The 25,184-nt window shown below is 38.4% G+C and overlaps 1 protein-coding gene across 2 annotated transcripts in view; it reads right to left on the bottom strand.

The window, feature by feature from the left end:
* LOC125250161 (intracisternal A particle-promoted polypeptide) overlaps positions 1-11,374 on the bottom strand; it is a 79,647-nt gene extending 68,273 nt beyond the window's left edge. Inside the window, exons 1-2 of one of the 2 annotated variants that reach the window (XM_048162582.1) lie at positions 11,252-11,374; positions 11,029-11,140 (exon numbers count right to left, since the gene is read on the bottom strand). The gene's annotated coding sequence lies outside the window, so the exon portion shown is untranslated. The remainder of the gene's footprint in view (positions 1-11,028; positions 11,141-11,251) is intronic. The other variant, XM_048162580.1, reaches the window with a different exon arrangement.
* Between the last annotated feature and the right edge of the window lie 13,810 nt (positions 11,375-25,184).

Genomic DNA, 25,184 nt, shown 5'->3' with positions numbered 1-25,184 from the left:
AACTTATATTTTATTCACAATAGAATATAGATAACATATCAAATGTTGAAAGTGAGACATTTTGAAATGTCATGCCAAATATTGGCTCATTTTGGATTTCATGAGAGCTACACAGTCCAAAAAAGTTGGGACAGGTAGCAATAAGAGGCTGGAAAAGTTAAATGTACATATAAAGGAACAGCTGGAGGACCAATTTGCAACTTATTAGGTCAACTGGCAACATGATTGGGTATAAAAAGAGCCTCTCAGAGTGGCAGTGTCAGATGCAGTTCTCAGAAGTCAAGATGGGCAGAGGATCACCAATTCCCCCAATGCTGCGGCGAAAAATAGTGGAGCAATATCAGAAAGGAGTTTCTCAGAGAAAAATTGCAACGAGTTTGAAGTTATCATCATCTACAATGCATAATATCATCCAAAGATTCAGAGAATCTGGAACAATCTCTGTGCGTAAGGGTTAAGCCGTACTGGATCACGTGATCTTCGGGCCCTTACACGGCACTGCATCACATACAGGAATGCTACTGTAATGGAAATTACAACATGGGCTCAAGAATACTTCCAGAAAACAATTGTGTCGACACAATTCACCGTGCCATTCGCCGTTGCCGGCTAAAACTCTATAGGTCAAAAAAGAAGCCATATCTAAATATGATCCAGAAGCGCAGGTGTTTTCTCTGGGCCAAGGCTAATTTAAAATAGACTGTGGCAAAGTGGAAAACTGTTCTGTGGTCAGACGAATCAAAATTTGAAGTTCTTTTTGTAAAACTGGGACGCCATGTCATCCGGACTAAAAAGGACAAGGACAACCCAAGTTGTTATCAGCGCTCAGTTCAGAAGCCTGCATCTCTGATGGTATGGGGTTGAATAAGTGCATGTGGCACGGGCAGTTTACACATCTGGAAAGGCACCATCAATGCTGAAAGGTATATTCAAGTTCTAGAACAACATAAGCTCCCATCCAGACGTCGTCTCTTTCAGGGAAGACCTTGCATTTTCCAACATGACAATGCCAGACCACATACTGCATCAATTACAACATCATGGCTGCGTAGAAGAAGGATTCGTGTACTGAAATGGCCAGCCTGCAGTCCAGATCTTTCACCCACAGAAAACATTTGGCGCATCATAAAGAAGAAGACGCGACAAAGAAGACCTAAGACAGTCGAGCAACTAGAAGCCTGTATTAGTCAAGAATGTGACAACATTCCTATTTCTAAACTTGAGCAACTTGTCTCCTCAGTCCCCAGACGTTTGCAGACTGTTATAAAAAGAGGGGATGCCACACAGTGGTAAACATGGCCTTGTCCCAACTTTTTTGAGATGTGTTGAAATTTAAAATCAACTTATTTTTCCCTTAAAATGATACATTTTCTCAGTTTAAACATTTGACATGTCATCTATGTTGTATTCTGAATAAAATATTGAAATTTGAAACATCCACATCATTGCATTCTGTTTTTATTCACAATTTGTACAGTGCCCCAACTTTTTTGGAATCGGGTTTACAGATTACACAAAAAAATATGAAGTAAAATGTTTCAAGTAGATGAAAGTGCAAAAGAGTTATAAAGAACAACAGGCAACTTTTACAATAAGGTCTCATTATTTAACATTAGTTAATGAATTAACTAAGATTAAGAATGAGCAATAAGCTATTTTGTTAGAGAAAGTGTTATTTTCTGTTAAAGACGACCTGGATATAAATGTGTTTTGGCAGTGTGTGTACACAACCACCCTATAGTGATAAAAATCCACCCACTCCTTTTTTAATCCCCATAAATCATAAGCTGTGTCTCAGAACAAGCCGTTTACAGGTTCCTGGCAGTGTGACGTCACATTATCCACAGGCCCTGCCCACGAATGTTGACAAACACTGCCATTTTAACATAGAACCGCCCTGAGCGAGTTCACAGCGAGTTGTACACAGTCCGTCACTGCTACACTGATGAGAATGTCTCCCAAGCGTTTTAGGTGTTCTGTAGCTGGATGTATTAATCCACATAGCTCTCTCCATTTACTCCCTGAATCTCAGCTGCTGAAGACGAGGTGGATTAATTTTGTTTTCGAAGAAAATGCTCCCTCAATTCTACCGAAATTCGTTTATGTCTGCGAGAATAATTTCACACCGGACTTTGTGAACAAATGTCAATATAAAGGGACAATACAAAACAGAGGTTAAAAAGTTACTCAAGGATGGATCAGTACAAACTGTTTGTGATCCAGCTTACAGCCTCCAGAGTGATACTGGATACGGCAGTAATAAAGGTGAGAGCACTTTATTACAGTTCATCGGAGTTGATTTACGGAAATAAAGTTTACCAGTTTATTAAGCACCACCCAAAAAGGCATAAGGTCTTTATGTATTTGTTTACTGTTAGTTGTAACAAGTGTTTCTGTGTACTTCACTATGTATGTTGATGATAATGCAAGGGGGAAAGAGTTTATGGATATTATTTTAATGCACACTTTCACTGTGTTTTTTTAAGCTCTTACAGTTATTTTCTAGACTGAAAACGGACGCTTCATACTTTGTGTGAAGTACAATAAACGTCATAAAACTCATGGGTAAAGTTTTGGCCATCATTCGGACAGGGTCCAGTACAACAGGCTTATACAAATATAGTGTATAAAAACAAGAAGACAATATAAGTTATAACTAGGGGTGTGATGAGATCTCTCGTCGAGGCGAAAAGTAGTCTTGTGATGTTGCCATGACAGAGTGTTAGGATGATTAGGAAAGAATATGCCACCGCTACGTTTACATTACGCCTCCACTGTCCTTTTGCTTTGTGTTTAAATAAAAAAACATTTAATCAAGTTGGATAACGGTCGCCGCCGCTCCATATTTAAAGAGTTAAGGCAGGAACACACCAAACCAACGGTCGGCCGTCGGGCAGTTTTTCTTCGTTGGTCGACTAAGTTTTCTCAGTGTGTTCTGCACCGTCGGCTGAAGTTGGTCCTCGTAGGCTTTTTTTCGGCCGATTCGACATGTTGAATCGGCGTTGGAGCTCGTCGGTCCGTCGGGCCATCTGATCATTCTGATTGGCTGTTCAGCTACTGCCGCCTGCTGTTCAAAAAGGCATTTCATCTCACGCAGGCACAGAACTGACGTGCTACTTGGCCATCGGTTTGGTGTGTCAGGGCAACTTTGGACACAGACGCTGCCGACGTGAGCCGACCCCGCAGTTTGCTTTCGTCGCCACTAGTTCGTCGGCGTCGGCTTGGTGTGTTCTGGCCTTTACGCGCGATCGTGAAAGTGAAAGTAAACACAAGCGTGCATTCAAACATGATTTCAATACCCCGCATTTTGAAAGCGGCTCCCTGATGCATGCAAATATCTCTCAATATGAAAGCTATTTTAGGCTGGGCAGTGTAGTTGTAACCATCTCTTAGCTCTGTATCAAAGAAAAAGTTGGTCTTATTTGCACTTTGAATATTGAGAGTGCGATTATGGTTGCACTTATTGTAAAGTGTTACTATAAAAACGAATAACAGTTTTCTCTTAATCTTATTAAGCACAAACAGTAAGGTTTCATTTGTTAACATTAGTTAATGCACTGTGAACTATCATCAACTAACAATGAATGACTATTTTTATTAACATACCGGTAAACAAAGATTAATAAATACTGTAGCAAATATATTGCTCATTGTTAGTTGATGTTGATTAATATGTTATTGTTAATAAATGAGACCTTATTGTAAAGTGTTACCATTTTTATTTATACTGTTTTTATTTCTATGATCAGTTTGGGGAAAGGAGTTCAGTTAGGAGGTCAAAAGTTGTAGAAGCTCATAAATCATGTACAGTAAGATCTGAAGAGACTGAAATCATACAGAAGAGAAGTCAGTCAGTTGAGTTAGTGGCAAAACCTTTTACAGTACTTGAGTATTGTTGTCTTTTACTGTATATGATAATTCATACTCAGAAAGTAGAACTGAATGACAGTCATTATAAGATGATTAGTTAAAACATTTCAAATACACCTGCAGAATATGTATTTCACCATTGAGGATTTCTTAAAAATAGTGTGTAAAAATCTTGTCTCGTCTCGTCTCGTGAACTCAATCTCGAGTCTCGTCTCGTCTCGTGAGATACCCGTCTCGTCACACCCCTAGTTATAACCGTAATTAAACTAAACTATACCTGTTCTATCTCCATGCAGCATTTATTTGCAGTTTCTGACATTATAGTGCATCGTCCTGACTGACTCCTGACACTGGAGGATGAGCTCTTGAAGCTCCGCCCTCTTAGGCAGAGTGCAGCAGCTCATTTGCATTTAAAGGGCACACACTAAAATGTCACATTTTTGCTCACCCCCAAAAAGTGGCAATTTTAACATGCTGTAAAAAATCTGTGGGGTATTTTAAGCTAAAACTTAACATACACACTCTGGAGACATGAGAGACTTATTTTACATCTTGTAAAATGGGGCATAATAGGTCCCCTTTATTGTTAGTTTAAAAAAAAAATACAACTGATCATTGTTAGTTTTAGCTCAGGTCTATTAAATAATAATTACAACCTGATTTAGTAATTTTATTAAACATTAACTAAGATTAATAAATGCTTTATAAGTATTTTTCATTGTCAGTTTGGTAATAATGAATTAGCATGTTAACTAATGAAGCCTTATGTCACTTAGTGTTACTGAACAATAACAAAAATAATCAGAACATTTTCAATCATTATAGGGCATGTTGTAGTCCAGATTAAAATATAAAAATGTTCAAGTTAGAAAATAAATAGCCCTTTAAGTCTTTAAGTATTAAGTATTTGGTGCTGTGATGAACAACATTGTAAATACAAGAAAAACTGAATGGCTGTTTGAAGCATTTTAAATACTGTTCAGTAGGTAGCTGCTTTGTTTATGGGGTTTCCGGGGTAACTGCTGCATTTCTGCTGTTCCATCAGCGCCATCTGCTGTCAGAGAGTGAACATGCACTTTTTTGATTCAGCGCGTGTCCCTCACTCGTTCCGCCATGTGCTTCTCATGCACGTTGGGCTTAAACATCTGAGCACCCGTGTCCCTTTGACGCAGAATACAGCGGTTTTGTGCAGTTTATACGGTTGATGGGGAAAGTATTCTTAAAATGTATTATAAAAATTTAAATAATTCGTAATAAATAATTATTTCCAGTATTTTTTAATTGCCTACGATAACAATATTGTGCATATTTATTATTGTGATTTATCGTATTACCGAATATCGGCATGTCTAATAAGCACCAGTAAAACATTACATTTAGAGTTTGTAAAATGCACACTGATGTCAGACATCAATGGAAGCAGCAATAACAAATGGCAATAACCATTATGTGTGTCTGATAACAGCAATATCAGACACACATAATGGGCCTAAGAAACTATAAAGTTTACCCTATATTATTCTTTCAGTTCACCAGCCACTTACTTGCATATATTTTGGGAGAAACTGATGAATTCACCTGCTGTAAATCTGACTGACAGGACTCTGCGAACTGCGGGGCAAACTAAGATGGCGGCGGGTTTTTGGCCTGCCGAATATCTTGGTCCAAAGCGGGCCAGCTCGGGCTTTGGTTACGAACAAAGGCGGAGTTTATCTGTGTGTGGAGACGGAGGTGCCATGGATGATTACATGTAGGTTACCAGCTAACATCATTAAAGACTTTTAAAATCATTTTAGCTCAAAACTCACTTTCAGACAGCAGCAAGTGTTTAAAATAACTTCTGTTTGTGATCCGATGTGGATTCTGCTCACCAAGACTATGCTCGCTATTACATGGTAAATACGACGGCTTGAAGAAATCAGACAAATATACTTAGGCTATCACAATCATGTATTTATTTTATCTGTCAGCACGTCTCATCTCTCAACGGACTGAAATCCATATTTAGCCCCGTATATTTCATAAAATAAAGCAACTCCATGTTTTCGGGATTCCTCTGTTTCCTTGTCACTGGAGAGAGTGCTAAAGCTCCTCAGGTCGTATTTTTGGTGGAAAATTTGTAGAAATTATTATTCTTTGTAAATGTGATGTAAACATACTGTCCAAATAAACAGAAACAGATGCGACTGAATAAGTGCATGTGTCCTCTTTCTTTTGTGAAATAACAGTAAATACCACTTTATTTCTGTGACTAATGTTTAATCTTGACACAAATTAATTCATTATGATTAATTTGTTTGGTAAAACATTGATGCTTGGGTTTTTCAATTTTTAAAGTAAACAACAAAATGCCAACAAACGCCTGCTTTTATTATGTTCACTTTACAATCTCGCTAGTTTCCAGTGATTTCTTTCTGATTATTTTTCTGATAAAACTTCCATTTGTTTGTGAAATGACGGGTTTGTGTGACGTTGTTCCAGAGAGGCGTGTTACGGGCGGGTTTTAGCGCTGCGACTCGTGCTACAAGTCCGGGGCTATTACCCTAGCCTGGCCCGCTGAAAGCCCTGGCTCGCACTGGCCCAACAGTGGAAAGCCCTAGTGATAAATTATAAGCAGCTGACCTGAAAATTATGGGTTTGATTCCTGCGTGGTGCAACATTATAAAAGTGTGTGTATTTTACATTCTCACCTGTACTTCTGAACCTATCTGTTTTTCATGTACATTCTATTTCTTTCTTCTCTTTGTGTTCTTCTAGCTCTGCACTGCTATTGCTGCCAATTCAGGGCTTGGCCCTTTATCACTGCTTGCAGCTATATTTTTTATTTAGTATTGTTCTGAGCAAGCTATTTCACATAACAGATATTTACATATAGTCCACACTACAAAATAATGGTCAGAAGTTTATTTTAATGTATGTTGTTGCCTGGATGATCTACAGCTGTTTTATGTTTTGTGATAGTTCTTGAGTCCCTTGTTTGTCCTGAGCAGTCCCAGCAAACAAGGGACGTCCCCTGGACGTTGTGAACGTCCGTTAAGGTCCGCGTTTGGTCCGCTTTGTAACGTTCGCTGACGGACGTTCGGAGGACGTCCGCGTTTGGTCCGCTTTGTAACGTTCGCTGACGGACGTTCGGGGGACGTCCGCGTTTGGTCCGCTTTGTAACGTTCGCTGACGGACGTTCGGAGGACATTCAAGTCCTTGCCAGTTTGCGAAAGTCCTACTGACGTCCCTCATCTGGTATTTCCATAACAAAACTTGTAAAAAAAAAAAAAACAGCGTTGCCTTTTATCAACAGACCTTACACCTTGAAACTCAGACAAAGGGCAAATGAAACTAAACCTACTGGATTTAAAGGAGGTTGTGTTCCTTAAAAATCCCTTTAAACATGATAATGGATTTACAGAAACCATGATTGTTTTGTTGTGCAGGTTGATATTATGGTTTTACTTCAAGTAAAAATAGTAGTTGAATTCGGGTCATTCTACAGAAAAGTCCACTTTTGGTATGACAAAATGTCTTAAAATGTATTTCTTTTTCTAACGTTTAAACTTAGACCACATTATTATATTACACATTGACTTTATGAATACAAATGACAGCTTTATGATTTATTATTATTATTATTATTATTATTATTTTTTGTGCATTTAAAGACAGCATGTACCATTTTTTTGTCACTGGTGTTACCATACTTCTCTGGCATTTTAAACATTTTTATGAAATGATATTTCTCATTTGTTTTCAGCACATGCAGTCAGAGTTACAGAAAAAAAGATAATGAAAAAAATAAGGAGATTATGTGTTTTGTTTTGGTTTTTTTTCAATCAGGTTAGTTAAAAGTGATTGAATTATGCTAATTTAATTATGCATGTATTTGCTATAACAATGGAAATATTTGAAAAACAGTTATAAACAAGTAATGCAATCCTTTACATCTTAATTCTTGAGTTTAGCAGAATTCAATGAATGTAAAAGTATTATCATGTCACATATGACACATTTTATTTAATGAGAAAAAAACACAAACAAAAAACAGTAACAACAGTGACACAATGAATCACCAGTGACAGATACGACCAAAGATAGCCTACTTATTCTTCAACTATAATCAAGGAGAGGAGACTAAATTTTTTACATTTTTTTATACAATCAAAGACTTTTCATTGACACTTAGTGAAAGCAGTCAGTAAAAGATCATAAACAACATTTTAAAAATGTCTGTAAAATACGCTGTCCGTAAAGTCGCTGCTTTTCAGCTTCTCAGTTTAGCCAAATACCCTCAATTTAGCCATATCTGACCAAAGGAGGATTAACAATAGGAAAAAAAGTTAGAATCACATTATTTAGTGCTATTTTATGCAAAATAACTAAATAAATAGCTTTGAATAAAGTTTTTTTTTTCTATAAACAACACCAGTGACAGTAACACCAGTGACATTTTTCATGAAAAATGCATTTTATGGCTGCTGCAAGGTATCAATCCACATGTTGTCAATCATGGTACATTCACTAAATTAAGTAGTTTAATCCATTTGTATTCTAGTTTTTTAAAATTCCCTAATAATAAAGTAGGTCACACCAGTGACTTCAACTAAAAGCTTCATATGAAATTATGATTTTCTAATTAAAATTTCTGATAACTGAAAAGAGATAGTGGACTTTCCATGTGTCTTTCTTCATGGATCTTCAGGAAATAGGAAGAAGGTAGTCAACTGATGTCAACAGTGTGATTTTTATTTCAAAATAAGAGATTTTTGTTAAAGGTAACACCAGTGACACAACACCAGGTTTTTTTTTTAAATATATTTTATAATATTTATTCAGCATTTGTTTTTGTTTTTTTTAATGTCATTTACATAATATATTTGACAGTTATGCATACATTATTGTATTTAAACCCTGTTTCTGAGCTCAAAATAAAGCACTTTCCCACATGACTGTGGGGACGAGCACTTCTGTGCTGTTTGGAATTTTTATAATTAAAAAACAAATACTGCCACATTGATGCGCAAGAAGGTTTAATTGTTCAAATATTGTTTCATATTAAAATATATAAAAAAAATTTGTTTTCAATATAAAAAAAGTGTAATATTTCTGTAAAGGGACAGAAAAGTTGACTTTTCTGTAGAATGACCCATTCATTGTAAAATGAAGTAAATATTAAAAATGAACAACTTTCATGTTAGCCTATGGGAAAAAATAATGGAGTAACTTCAACCTACTAACTAATTAAAGATGTCATCAGATCATGTGTGCTTTCAGCAGTTATCATTTTAAACATCAAAATCATGATGCCCCCCAATAGTAGACTACTGAATATAAGATGTGGGATAATATAAGAATGGGACATTTTATCCAAGTCATCTCAATGGTAAAAAGTGTCCCAATCACCCTGAACTGGAGCTCTAAAATAATGTTATTGACTTCAACTGATGAATGCAGCCAAAGAAAAGATGAAGAATGGAAAAGCACTTTGCTGGCAAAGAAATTGGAAAATAACACAGGTAAGACAATTCCTATACCCATAAATACCTGTCAAACATGGTTTTATTAAAGAAAAGTTATTTAAAAAAAATTACTTTAATTTTTACACATAAGAAAGGTATAGCATGTGGCAAAAAGTGTAATATAGCCACACTGTGAGATACAAGCAAGTGACGATCGAGTGACGTCATTCTTTAGGTTACGCGCATGTATCCATGGCAACGCTCGGCTGCGTCGACAGTTAACGGTCCTGCCGGTGATTTTCTCAGATGAGGCCTTGAGTTTTCTCTTTCGTCGGTCAAAAAGGTATTTTAAATTTTAGTTTAGCAGACATTAGCTACCATAACCACTGTTTATCTTGTAAAGTTTAAATTATATGACAAGATTACATTTACAAACGTTTGCTGAAGTTGTTGTCCGTCGCGGCTGACCACGGCATATCTTCAAATGTACGCTAGTCTTGGTCTCACGAATCCAAATTGTCAGTAACAAATGTTTCTTAATAGACAAACGATACCTGAAACATTATTGAATGTGTTCATTTTGTCGTTTTAGGTTAGAAGCCATCGAAAAAACTGCCATCGGACTACCACAGCTGACAAGCTGACAACCTGCTGACAACGAGAGACGCGCGTGCACAACTGCATAACACACACACACACACACACACACACGGAAAGAGCACAACAATTATGAAACTGCTCATTTATTATAAATAAATAAATGTATTTTTCTCCTTACAACGTGTTTGTGTTCTTTTGTTAACCTAGAAGTAAAATAAAAAACAATAAGAGGACTTAATCGAAAGTCCCCTAAACGTCCCGAATGGCCGCTGAACGTCCTGTGAACGTCCGGAGGACGTCTTTGCGGACGTCCCCGGGACAGCCAGAGGACCCTACACATGGACGTTCGGGGGACGTTCGCAGAGGCCATTCAGGGGACGTTCTGGGGACCTTTTTTTGTTAGCTGGGGTTAAACTGTCCACTTTCTTTCTCTTTTTCTTCTTCTTTCCAGCAACTTCTGCATATGTGAACCCTTTCTAACAGTGACTGTATGATTTTGAGATTCACTCTTTAACAATGTGGACAATTGATGACTCAAATACAACCAATACAAAAGGTGAAAACATTCACTGGTGCTCAAGAAGGCAACACAATGCATTAATGCATTTAGGGGCATATGTAAACTTGAGTGCACAACTGTTTTTATAACTATTTTTTATAAATGTAAAAAATGTGTTGGACATTTTGTGGTGTTCTATGGCAAATTTAAAATCTCATTTAATGTGTGTAACCAAAGAAACCACAACCTGGTGTAGTTTGGGGTGGGCTGGGCTATATTTTGTCTGTCAGGCTGCTATAAACAGAGCACAAGAACCTGTCGAACCTGCAACCTTTCAGCAGCCCAGATGTTTAACAAATAAGCCACACCTCCTCCATGAAAATAATGAAGGCTAGCATCAACCTGAACTCCTGTGTGGACTGTCTCCATGTTCCTGTGCTACACTTACAGCTTGCTTTACATCTAAAACACAGCTTAGCCCAAACTACAAAAAACATCCTCATTAGATGCTCAAATTGCAACATGCGAAAATCAAAAGCTCAGTTCAACATGTAAAACAGTTAAGAGTCCAGCGCGATTTTCTCTGCTCAATGGACGTATAAGCCTACTTACATTTTATTTTCGTTGTTTTCTCCACTTCATTTATCCAAATGATCAGAGACAGACCCACTTCCGCATGGACATCGAGTTTTCCTGCATCGGCATTTCAGACTGTCAAACCGTTCTGAAACACCAAATATGTAGAAAAGACTTCGGGACTGTGTGCCGGGATTTGACGATTATTATTATTATTAATCTGTTTATTTTTATTCATTTATACTATTCACTTATTTACCATTTTCACCAATTTTAAAAGTCCTGTTGGTGGCGATAATGCGCTGAATGGCGTTCAATCTGAAGAAGAAGACTGTCAGACCGAAGTAATCAATACACGGTCCTGAAAGTGGCCCTGCGTCTCAATCAGCTCCCTAGCTCACTATGTCGTGAATCAGTATATCATGTGAATGTGGCTGATTCCCTGATCAGTGCCCTGACTACTGAACTAGGGAGCTGTACTTCTCATTTCTTATTTGTGCATCCTCGTTTCCTTTCCTCGCGTCTCATCTCAACCCCCCATAGGATGTGAGGAGAGGTCAGAAAACGAGGACAGAGGAATCGAAGGAAATACTTTTATTATTATTATTATTATTATTATTATTATTATTATTTATTATTATTATTATTATTATTATTATTATGCATCAAACAATAAACAGATACAAAGACAAAACAGACAGAACCTCTACAGGAATGAAATTACATAAAACCTTCATGTAAAGTTCCTCAAACAAAATAAGAGAAAGGAAAAAAAATAAAAAAATAAAAAATAAAACATCATAAACACATACAGAGGAAACATTATGCATCAGAGGCATTACCAAACAAATCATAAAATTTCAAAAATCTGTCACTTTTCTTGTTTTTAATCAATCTAAGAGATTTGAGAAATGCATCAACCTTAATTAAGAAATGTGAAAAAGTAGTCTGCGAGTTAGAGAATTTTTGCTTATGAATAAAATTTTTCCAAAAAAAAAAAAAAAAAAAAAAAATAATTTATTAGTATTAGTACCTTTAGTATTAGTATTAGTTGTACCTTTATAGTGACAAATTATATCTTTTTATAAGGATTTGGAAGAATCAAGATGCTTACCTATATGAAGATATAAACTATACCAAAAGTTTTGAGTTTTTTCACATTGGAAAAATAAATGCCACAGTTTCATTCACAGGATATATTTTATGTTTTTTATCATTTTATCTTAACCCTTTGATGCACAAGCTATGAAAACCCCTTCTAATGAGCAACATGGGTCGAAAATGACCCGTATTCATTTCCTATGGAATTTCAGTCATGACTGAGTGTTTCTTCGCTGAATCTTTAAAAGAAATGTATTTTATCATTCATTTATTCCAGGTATTGCTTAAATATCTTGTTTTTGATTGACAAAAATCATTAAGTTCATTTTTTCTTTCTTACTTTATAAACAAGCACAGTTTTTGTTTGTCTACATCAATTTTACACACATGGGTCAAAAATGACCCGTATTCGTTTCCTATGGAATTTCAGTCATGACTGAGTGTTTCTTCGCTGAATCTTTGAAAGAAATGTATTTTATCATTCATTTATTCCAGGTATTCCTTAAATGTCTTGTTTTTGATTTTAACAAATCATTGTGTTTATTTTTTCTTTCTTTTTTCATAAACAAACACAGGTTTTGTATTTCTACATCAATTTTACACCCATGGGTCAAAAATGACCCATATAGAAATCTTTGCAAATTTTTGCAAGTAGGAACATATTTACTGCAGACAACTGTTCATCCGCCACACATTTCACCTCTCAACATGGCTGCTTTTGTATATTTGATGGATGAAAGTCATATTATATTTCATATAATAGGCTATATATTATATTTCATAATTTGTATTTTTTGTCATAAACCAATGATACTGGTCACCTTTTTCATCTAAAAGGTGTTCCTGAAAAGTAACAGTTTTGAACAAGGTTTCTGTCCAACAGTGAAAATATATAATAAGTGTATCGATCAACAGTGCTTTTGATTTTCTTTATCTAGAGTGTTAGCGGCTGGTCCTCAACAGAACTGAGGTGGATGATGACATCACTGTAAAAAAAAAAGCTGAAAGTATACTTTGTGCACAGTCAAACGCAATTTAAATGTGTATGTGCAGGTTGCACATACACAGTTACAGAAATCCGGCGGAAATTATAAAAAGTTACAAAAATCTGTATGCTGACCCTCACGTACGCATAAAAGAGGTATACATTGGCCTTTAGAATGGTAATGACACACACACACAAAAAAAATCATTCAAAAAGAAAGGAAAAATTAAAATAAGGATTTGGTTATTGAGTAATAGATGGAATAATGAATGATGAAATTAATTTATTGTAATATATGCAATATAGAAAATAACTCATTCAGGTCACTTTAGACCCATGTTGTATATGTCCAAAACTGTTACTTTTCAGGAACGCTGACAGACATAAAGGATGACCAATTGCATTGATTTATGACAAAAAATTAAAAATTATGAAATATATAGCCTAATATATTAAATATAATAAGACTTACATCCATCAAATATACAAAAGTAGCCTTGTTAAGATGTGAAATGTGTGGCAGATGAACAGTTGTCTGGAGTAAATATGTTCCTACTTGCAAAAATTTGCAAATATTAAAGATTTCTATATGGGTAATTTTTGACCCATGTGTGTAAAATTGATGTAGAAACTGTGTTTGTTTATAAAGTAAGAAAGAAAAAATAAACATAAGTATTTGTAGAAAATCAAAAACAAGATATTTAAGGAATACCTGGAATAAATGAATGATAAAATACATTTCTTTCAAAGATTCAGCGAAGAAACACTCAGTCATGACTGAAATTCCATAGGAAACGAATACGGGTCATTTTTGACCCATGTGTGTAAAATTAATGTAGACAAACAAAAACTGTGCTTGTTTATAAAGTAAGAAAGAAAAAATGAACATAATGATTTTTTACAATCAAAAACAAGTTATTTAAGGAATACCTGGAATAAATGAATGATAAAATACATTTCTTTTAAAGATTCAGCAAAGAAACACTCAACCGTTATTAAAATTACATAGGAAATGAATACGGGTCATTTTTGACCCATGTTGCGCATTAGAAGGGTAGTGATACAAAAATGATTTTTATTAAAAAAGTAAGAAAGAAAAAATGAAAATGAGGATTTGTGATGATCAAAAACAAGTTAACTGAGGAATACCTGGAATACTGAATGATGAAATTAATTTCTTGCAAAGATATAGAAAATAAAAACTCAGCCGGGTCATTTTTGACCCATGTTGTGCATCAAAGGGTTAAAATGAAATTCTTTGGTCTTTGGAATGCAGTATTTATGAGGTAACAGCCAGGCTTCTTTCCAGTCTATAAGTTCAATAAGAGATGCCCAATAAAATTTGCCTTTAGGAATGTTACATGTTTAATTTTGAAGAATTTGTCGAATATGCTTATTATTACATTTTTTGTTAAATATACTTATTCCATCTAAGATCAAATAAGGTTCTTTTGTGTCACTCTTACTAAAAGTTAGATGACATTTAACAAGTTGAGTTAGACAGAAGGAACCGCTTTAAGCACTGCATTATATTCTTTAAACGGTAAGGGGAAATTATGAACAGACATAAACTCTTCATAAGACAAAAAATGACCTGATTTATCAAAAAATTCCAATTATATTCCTGTTAAAAAAAATTCCAATTATATTCCTGTTAAATCATGTAGAGAGAAAAATAGATTTATTCCTAATCATTATATCGGAGCTGTTCCACAGAAAGGTTTTATGTGGTGAAAAATTGTGGGTGTAGCATAACTTCCAAGCAAGAAGAGCCTGCTGATGAAATTTGGACAGTGCTACTGGCAATCTATTAGGTAAGTAGTTTCATTTTAATAAAAAGGGAAGGCCACCAATTTTTGTAAAAATATGATTTGGGATAAAAAAAAACAAAACAAAAAAACATATAGAACTGGGATTTGTTAAACATCTTTTAATCCAATTTATCCTAAAGGTGTTCTCTCTATCACTAAAGTCTAACACCTTTTCAAGTCCACCTTTTTTCTGACTATTTGAAAGGACTGTTTTTTTAAGCTTACAAGGTTTGTTTTTCCATATGAAGTCTAGAAAAAGTTTGTTAATTCCTTCAGAAGTAGAGTCCTTAACAAAAAGAGAAAGAGAAGGATATGCAAAACGAGATAATCCTTCTGCTTTGGACAAAAGAACCCTCCCATAAAGGGAAAGGTCTCTTTGGAGACAAAGATTAAAGATGCTTTTAGTTTTTTTGACCCTGCCAGAAAAATTAAGTTGTTGTCTGATTGCAAAATTTTTTGTTAAATAAATACCCAGATACTTTTTACCGAGATACCATCAATTAAAGAATCATCACTTTTGTAGAGTGTCATTATCTCACACTTGGACATATTCAGTTTCAATCCATTCATGAAAACTGGTCAATTACATTTATAGCCTTTGTTAACTGACTTTGTGAATTGATCTTTTAAAAAGAGAGCCGTGTCATCAGCCAACTGAGAGATTTTAATTTTTCTATCAAAGATGGATATACCTTCTAAGCTTTGTTCATGGATAATACTTAATGATAATAGTTCTGTAACTAAAATAAATAAAAAGGGCAATATTGGACAGCCCTGTCTGACATCACAGGTGATAAAAAATCTTTTAGATGTACTGAAACTAATTAAGACAGAGCTGCTAATATCTCTATAAAACATTTCAATAACATTGACAAAAAAGTCACCAAAACCAAATAATCTGGGAGTCTGCAAAAGAAACCCATGCTCAAGGGTGTCAAAAGCTTTATAAAAGTCTAGGAAAAGAATCATACACTCAAAAAAAGATTTTTTGATGCTGTTCAGTTTATTTAAACAATTTATTTTGATTCAACACTATTGTATCGGGTTTCTGGTTTAAATGTGATTGATTCATGTTAAGTTGACTTGAAACGATTACTCTTTGACTTAACTTGATGTTTTCATATTGAAATAACATGTTTCAATCAAGTAAACCCAACCAGGACTCAATCAAACAGGATTTTCACTTCCCATCATGCTTTGCAAAGGGGCTGAACTAGGAGTGTAAATGTTGAAATAAAGTGTTATTTTAAGCAGTTTTTAGGAAGATGAGAAAATGGAAAGACTTTTTAATGTTTACTGTTCTATTATGTTGGTATTTAAAAGTTTCTGTTAATTCATAGTTTTGGAGTTACCATTGTGGTGAATTGTTGCACTTGTGCTTGGGGTGAGGACCTGCTAACAAACTTTCAAATTACTTTAATAAGAAAGTAATCACTGTGGTAGTACTCTGGGTTGTATTTCCCAAAAGCATTGTAAGCCTATGTTGATTGTAAAACCATTGCCACCAATGGACTTATGATCAATTTAGGCTTTACAATGTTTTTGGTTAAGGCAATTTAGGATGAATCCAGTATAACATCTAGATTTCTAACACAGAACATCACAAAAGTTATATAAATCACAAAATTAAACAAGAAGAATTAATTGTAAAAATCAATGTATATGAAAACAATTTATTTATTTATTTATTTATTTTTATTTTCCAAAACATTGCAAATTAGTTGGGCTGACACTATTAAATTAAGCTGTGCCCAACCATAGTAAATAAGTTGAATCAACCTTAATAAATTAAGTTGACCCAACGTAAGTACATTAAATTGTAATAACAGAATTGCATAATGCTGAAATAAAGCAACTTAATCATGTGGAAATCCTTTCCATGATTTTTTTATGTTCGTTCAAAGAGTAATTTTTTTGAGTGTAGCTTTAGAATGTACGAAATCTGCATAGTCTAAAAGATATAAAAGATATAAAATAAGTCTTATATTGTTACTGATGTGCCTATCTTTTATAAAACATGATTGTGTCTCAGCAACCAACTGATTAAGTTTGACCTTTAATCTATTAGCAAATACCAAGGCTAAAATTTTATAATCGATGGTCAGGAGCGTAATTGGATGCCAATTATCTATTAGAAGTGTGTTCTTTTCCGGTTTGGGAACAAGGGAGATGACAAGGGAGATGACTCTGTAATTTCCTTTGAATTAATACATTCTTTATACATACAAAGCAATGGTTGTTTGATTAATTCCCAAAAATGAATATAAATCTCAACAGTTAGTCCATCGCTGATTTTCCTTTCTTCATAGAGAGAAGCACTATTCGAACTTCCTCAGTTGTCACATCAGAATCACAAAAGGCTTTAAAGTCAGTATCAGTAATTGGAATATGAGCTTGAACCTTCTTTATAAAATTGTCGCAATTATCTTTATTAAACACAGATGTGTAAATGTTTTTACAGAAATCTGTGACAAATTTAGATATTAGGATTTGTGCAATTGACACCATTAATATTAAGAGCAGTCAAGGAATTTCTTTTGCAGTTCCTTTTCTCTAATGCAAAAAATAGCTAGAATTCACTTCTCCTTCTTCCAGCCATTTAGCCCTGGACCTGACAAAGGCACCTCTAGCAATATTTAGACATGTTTGATTCATTTGTAGATGTAGCTCCTTTAATTCTAGCTCCTCTTCCTGAGACAGATTACCTGTCAGTAAAGAATTTATTCTTTCCATTTGTTCAGTTTTTTTTAATTATTATTATTATTATTTTATGCTTTTAAATCTTTACTTCTTTTTATAGTTATTTGTCTAGCTCTGTATTAAAAAAATTCCCATTTAGCTCTATATTCGTTATGAATTTTATCAGGAAACATACAATTAATAATTTTTTTTAATATTGTCATTGAAAATGTTATCATTTAAAAGACAATTATTAAATTTCCAATAACCATGTAACTTCGGACTCTCATCATTACAACGTTCGAGGGATCTGCCCTCATGTTGTTAAAGTTTGGTTAATTAAAAAAAAAAATCATAATAAATATTAATAACGCAAGGTGCCTCATTGAAATATGTGAGATATACAGTTTATTTACAGTTTTTTTCAATTGCTAACAAGCGTTTACCAACACTTAAAGTATTTTTTCTAAACTCTTAACACAGCAACACACATACATCACACAATTAGCCAAATAGTTAATTTTCTGCTGTGACGAGATATCACTTGCTCCCCACTCGTCACCCTTGGCAACGCTAATTATGGGGAACACCTGGCAATCCCAGGTGACGGGGATGAGACAATCACCCAGAGGGAGATAAAAACACCACCAAGGAAGAGGAAGAGAGGGCCGTATAGACTCTCACTGGGTGCGTTACTAACCTCTGTGTCTTTTCTTATCTAGAGAGTGATTGACTTCCCCAAGTGAGTGTGGACAACCCAGCTAGTTGGCTAAACTACCCTCTCTTCGCTGGGCAAGGAGGAACTGCACTTCTCCCCCACGGAACACTCCAACTGCACGTAACACAGAGACTGAGTTTGATTGCACCTAAACTTGCACTACTTGACAAAATAAAGACGCCTTCCGGGGTGACACTTCACTGCATTCCGTGTCTGTTCTCCTCTTTTTCCGCAGTGGTGGAGAATGCGGGCAGGAGACCCCAGACATGAGGATCCTGGCGAGACAGGCTCTCTCCCTAGTGTGGGGGATGTGATCCGTCATCTTGCCGAAGTGTCTGTGCGCCAACAACAGTTATCAGAACGGCTTGTAGCAGGACAAACCCAGGTTGCTGAGGAACTGGTACGTCTTCGTGCAGACTATACCAGGACCCTCTTGGCGGATTTGTCAGGCCCCCGACGCAACCCTCAGCACTTCCAAGGATGACCGAGCAAGATGACCCAGAAGCTTTTCTGCACACGTTTGAAATTGTTGCAAGGAGAGCAGGCTGGGAAAAATCAGACTGGGTCCAGAAGTTAGCACCCCTTCTCACTGGTGAGCCCCAACGAGTTTACTTCTCCCTCCCACCACCCCACCTAGATGACTATGATTTCCTGAAGAAAGAAATCCTGGCTCAAGTAGGACTTTCCCCTGTCTGTGCTGCCCAGAAGGTGCACGATTGGGTGGATGATGCGCAGGTACCCATCCGCATGCAAGCAGCCCAACTTACTCGGCTCGTCAAGCTTTGGTTATTGTCAGATGATGTCACCCTGACCGAGGTTGTAGAGAAGGTCGCTGTGGACAGACTATTACGTGCTTTACCCCGCCCACACAGACGCACTGCCGGACTGCAAAATCCACAAACTCTAGCAGAGCTGGTGGAGGCAGTAGAGCTGTCCGAGGCTGCGGTGGCAAGGGACTCAGGAGAGAGAGCTGCCTCATTCCCCAGGAGGGTTACTGGGGAGCGACGAGGGATGAACAGCACCCACAAGTCGGTGAGCCTGGCAAGCCCTTCTCGAGCACTGGGACAGGATGAGCCCATGCCAACTGACCCAAATCCACCGGAGGCCCAAGCCTGGATGGCAGGATGCATTTTGCACCATAACATACCCATCGGAGCACCGGAAGAGGAAGTCCGGGTGAATGGTCATCGAGTTAAAGCCATTCTAGACACACGCAGCAGCGTCAGCCTCATCCAACCCCAGCTTCTTGGAACCATAAAGCCTGGCTGGTCCCTCCTCCCAATCACCTGTGTTCATGGTGACACAAGGTATGTGCCGGCCCAAACTGTCTCAATTTCTGCTTCCCCAGGAACCTGGATGGTTGAGGTTGGGGTATTGAAGGACCTGCCGGTACCTGCCCTGCTGGGGCGAGATTGGCCAGGGTTGGAGCAACTTTTACAACGTCCCAGCAATCCTGTGCGCTGGAAGGGGAGGGCCCGGCCCCGGAAACCGAGAGCTCGCCAGGCTTACCTCGCATCGGAGAGTGAGAGAGCGGGTGAGTCTTCTCAGACTAATCTTGAAGTCTTCTCTGATCTCTTCCAGCAGATTACAGGGAGCGGGTCCCTTGGAAGGGAACAACGAGAGGATGATCGCTTGAAACACTGCTGGGCACAGGTCAGGGTGGTCAACGGAACCGAACACCAGCCACCCCCACACCCCTTTCCACACTTCATTGTAAAGAATGACTTGTTATACTGTGTAGCGGAAAGGCGGGGGGAACTAAAGGAACTGCTGGTACTTCCAAGGAGCAAAACAGAGATGGTCCTCCACCTGGCACACCCCCATCCACTGGCCGGCCACCTGGCAGCAGAAAACACGTTACAGCGGATAAGAGATCGCTTTCACTGGCCGGGGATGAATTCTGAAGTGCAACGGTTCTGCCAGGCCTGTGCAGTGTGCCAACGAACTGCTCCTCAAAGACCGGCCCCTGCGCCCCTGATTCCGCTACCAGTAATAGAGGTGCCATTCTCATGCATTGGGATGGACATCGTAGGGCCGCTGCCGAAATCTGCCCGAGGGCATGAATACATTCTGGTCCTGGTAGATTATGCCACTCGCTATCCTGAGGCCATTCCTCTTCGACGAGCCACTGCAGCCTCCATCGCCCAAGAGTTGTTTACCCTTTGCAGCCGGGTGGGGATTCCATCGGAAATTTTGACAGATCAGGGCACCCCCTTTGTCTCCAGGGTCATGGCTGATCTGTGTAAGTTGCTGCAAGTCAAACATCTTCGTACCTCAGTGTACCACCCCCAGACAGATGGGCTGGTGGAACGCTTTAATCAGACCCTCAAGCGAATGTTAAAACGGGTGGTAAATGAGGACGGGCGTGACTGGGACCGTATGATCCCCTATGTGCTCTTTGGGATCCGAGAAGCTTCGACAGGCTTTACCCCATTCGAGTTACTGTTCGGACGACAACCCCGTGGGTTGCTAGACATTGCCAAGGAGGCCTGGGAGCAACAACCTTCCCCACACCGCACAATGGTTGAGCATGTTCGAGAAATGAGAGAAAGAATTGAACGGATAATGCCTCTGGTCAGGGAACACCTGATTGAATCCCAGCGTGCCCAGCAGTGACTCTATGATCGGCCAGCGCAGCCCTGAGAGTTTCTTCCGGGAGACCAAGTCCTGGTCTTAGTTCCCAATGTGGCCTGTAAATTCCTGGCCTCCTGGCAGGGCCCGTACACTGTCATTGAGAGAGTTGGACCCGTAAATTATAAACTGCGCCAACCCGGGAGACAAAGAAATGAGCAGATCTACCATGTTAATCTGTTAAAGCGATGGGTCCCAGAGCGGCCGGCGGTGGCCCTGACAGCTGACAAAGATGATCCTGTGGTAGACCTGAACCCGCAGCTCGGTCCACACCAAAAGAAGGAACTGCAAACCCTGGTCCGGAGTTTCAGTGATGTTTTCTCCCACTCTCCGGGACGCACCTCCGTCCTGTCACATGACCTCTGACCCCACCCGGTGTCACCGTTCGACAGCGGCCCTATCGAATCCCCGAATCTCGTCGGCAAGCTATTGAAGAGGAGGTGGAAAAAATGCTCCAACTAGGGGTCATTGAGCCTTCCTCCAGCCCATGGTCCAGCCCGATTGTACTAGTCCCCAAGCCTGACGGCTCCTTCCGCTTTTGTAATGATTTTCGTAAGCTAAATGAAGTATCGAAGTTTGACAGCTACCCCATGCCTCGTGTGGATGAGCTCATTGAACGTCTTGGTAGGGCCCGGTATATTTCCACGCTGGATTTAACAAAAGGTTACTGGCAAGTACCCCTCTCCACTTCAGCAAAAGAGAAGACCGCCTTCAGTACTCCGTCAGGGCACTGGCATTACCGGGTCTTACCTTTCGGCCTGCATGGGGCACCAGCAACCTTCCAAAGGTTGATGGACAGAGTGCTCCGACCACACCAGTCCTATGCAGCCGCCTACCTGGACGATGTGGTTGTCCACTCTGAGAGCTGGGAGGAACATTTACATCGACTGAGGGACGTGCTGACCGCACTACGTCGGGCTGGACTGACGGCTAACCCTCAAAAATGTCATCTAGGGCTTACGGAGGCACGATACCTGGGTTATCACATTGGAAGGGGACTGATTGAGCCACAAGAGGAAAAAGTAAAGGCCATCAGGGAGTATCCCCGACCCTCTACCAAGAAACAGGTATGTGCCTTCCTAGGGTTAGCTGTATATTATCGATGTTTTATTCCGGGTTTCTCTTCTCTGGCTTGCCCCCTTACAGACCTGACCAAGAAGGGCCAGCCAGAAAAAGTACAGTGGAATGCTGCAGCTGAGAGAGCCTTCCAAAAACTACAGACAGCGTTGATCTCAGCGGCAGTACTTTATGTCCCAGATTTCTCCCTGCCATTCGTCCTCCAAACGGATGCCTCCGACACGGGCCTAGGAGCCGTGCTGTCTCAAGTGGTCCAAGGAAAAGAACATCCTGTAACATTCATCAGCCGGAAACTTACCCCTGCCGAAACACGGTATGCAGCTGTTGAGAAAGAAGCCCTGGCCATTAAATGGGCTGTCGAGGAGCTCAGGTACTATCTTTTAGGTCGTTCCTTCACCCTGGTGACAGATCATGCTCCTCTGCAGTGGATGGCAAGGGCAAAAGACAGTAATGCCAGAGTCACCAGATGGTTCCTGGCTCTTCAAGACTTCCACTTCGTGGTCAAACATCGAGCCGGTTCCGTCAATGGTAATGCTGATGCACTCTCCAGGATGTTCTCTGGCTGGTCAGGTCTGGTAAGGGTCATTCCCACCCCCCCTTCCCACGCAAGAAAAACTTCATCTGCTCACAGGAAACCCACCTGCAAGCAAAGGAGGGGGGAATGTGACGAGATATCACTTGCTCCCCACTCGTCACCCTTGGCAACGCTAATTATGGGGAACACCTGGCAATCCCAGGTGACGGGGATGAGACAATCACCCAGAGGGAGATAAAAACACCACCAAGGAAGAGGAAGAGAGGGCCGTATAGACTCTCACTGGGTGCGTTACTAACCTGTGTCTTTTCTTATCTAGAGAGTGATTGACAAACCGAGTCGTTCTGTCAAACACTAACACTAGTTTTCTATCCAACATGAACATATAGTCAATCAAAGTACAATGACTGCCAAAATACTAACAGTTGATGGCATTACGAAAACCGCATTACTTGTCATGTTTCGGTTCCTGGAGAAACCTGGAGAAAATATGAAATCCATTGTTTTTTATAATTCAGCTTCCTTTTACTGCAGTAATATTAGAATGTTTACATGTAAGCCATTCTACATTTTTGGTTGAGTGTTGAATGTGTGCATTCTTGGAAACAGAAGTGAATGAGTCATTACTTTATAGAATGTGCAGTAGAAAAAAGAAGACGAAAGTAACAGAAATGCTCAGGGCAGCCACTGGTCAAATGTGTCCCCTATGCAGAACTTCAGTGTCCCTCTGTTGAAATCTCTTTCTGGGGTTGGGTGTGTGGTGTTGATGTTGCCCTCATAGAGGGTGGGATGGAGTCCTCTTGGTAGCTAGTGCCCTATGCAGACCACATATTTTGTAAATATGGAACAGTGGTAGTGGAATCGTTGTAGTAAAATTGTTGAATATAAAGCTTTTACTGAAATGAAAACATGAAATTGCTGCCATTGATCAACAACAAATCCAACATATATGGTCTTTGGTTACTGTTGAAGCTTGTTTTTCCACCACAGAATAAAAAGTATAAAAGGTATTTTTATTATTTTTATTTATTTATTTACAGTTTTTTTTTTTTTTTTTCAATTGGTAACAAGCGTTTAGCAATACTTAAAGTACTTTTTCTAAACTCTTAACACAGCAACACACAAACATCACACAGTTAGCCAAATAGTAAATTTTCTGCCCAAAACCATATTTTGTTATATAAACACAAACTCCACATTTCAAAACGCTAAAAACCTTTTTCAACATATACTAACTCTATCAAAACACAGCAAACCTGATTCAAAATCGAGTCGTTCTGTCAAAACATAGCACTAGTTTTCTATTCAACATGAACATATAGTCAATCAAAGTGCAATGACTGTCAAAATACTAACAGTTGATGGCATTATGAAAAATGCATTACTTGTCATGTTTCGGTTCTAACTGGAGAAAATATGAAATCCATTGTTTTTATAATTCAGTTTCCTTTTACTACAGTAATAGTATAATGCATGTAAGCCATTCTACATTTTTGGTTGAGTGTTGAATGTGTGCATTCTTGGCAACAGAAGTGAGTCGTTATTTTATAGAATGTGCAGTAGAAAAAAAGAAGAAAGTAACAGAATTGCTCAGGGCAGCTACTGGTCAGATGTGTCCCCTATTGTAGTGATTTTTACTCCATTCACCTGTGACGTAGTGATTTTTGATCATGTGTCACTTAAGGTGTGGTTATGAGTGTATCAGAGGACCCCTCCCCCTTTTGTAATACGGGGCACCAGTCAAGAATACTATCTTAACAATTTAAGAACACTCCAAAAGAGCTGTTCAATAATTCAGAATTAATATAAAATGGAGGGAGTCGGTCAACTGATTTATCTGAAGGATTTGTGAGTCTGGTCAACTAGTAGAATCTTTGATCATCAACACAAGGAAGACACAGTTATAATAAAATCAATGAAATTTATTAACAATAAACATGCAAGAGTAAATACCACAACACTTAATAACGAAATAATGAATATGCACTTCTAAAAGATAGTAAAATAATAATCAAAGGAGAATACTGAATTAAATCAAAGAAACAAATAAATGAAGTGAACACAGAATGGATAAATGCAATGCTGTTGAACTGAATGTAGAATGGAAGAGAATCGTATGGGAATGCTTATGGGAGCCACCTAATGGCTCTGGTAAAATGGTGATAAATAACTGCTTATTTATTATTCAACAAATAATATTCCTATTATTTGTAACAAACTGACCTCAAGTAACTGTTATCTAAACAGGTTAGAAAAACATATGCTGCATGTATAAACTAATGCCAAGGTCTCTAGAAAAGAGGTTTGGTAAGTTTATATTTACGTTCCACACAGTCGGGTGATCAATACGGTAGCAGAGACGTCTTCCACTGATGATGCAGGCTGCGTGCAGTGGGAGGGCGCGGAGTTGCGATCCAGTAGTCGTGCCACACTGGGCTGGAGGATGCTGAACTTCGGTTGCGCCAAGAGGGTCCTTTAGGATGCACTGGGCAGCTGGGTCAGATGAATCTTCACAGGTTCCTTTGCAGGCTGGCTGCGTCGCTGAGGAGCCGTGTGGTACAAGCAATGTCTGCCGATGCAGAGGTCCTTTGCGGACTGGGCTGCACTGCTGTAGGAGCCGTAAGGGTCAGATGAAGTCCCTCAACGCTGGGGCCC

The sequence above is a fragment of the Megalobrama amblycephala genome, linkage group LG17 (assembly GCF_018812025.1).
Source record: "Megalobrama amblycephala isolate DHTTF-2021 linkage group LG17, ASM1881202v1, whole genome shotgun sequence".
Classification (NCBI taxonomy): domain Eukaryota; kingdom Metazoa; phylum Chordata; class Actinopteri; order Cypriniformes; family Xenocyprididae; genus Megalobrama; species Megalobrama amblycephala.
The sequence above is the reverse complement of the archived record's forward strand: the minus strand, read 5'-3'. Positions and strand labels throughout refer to the sequence as shown.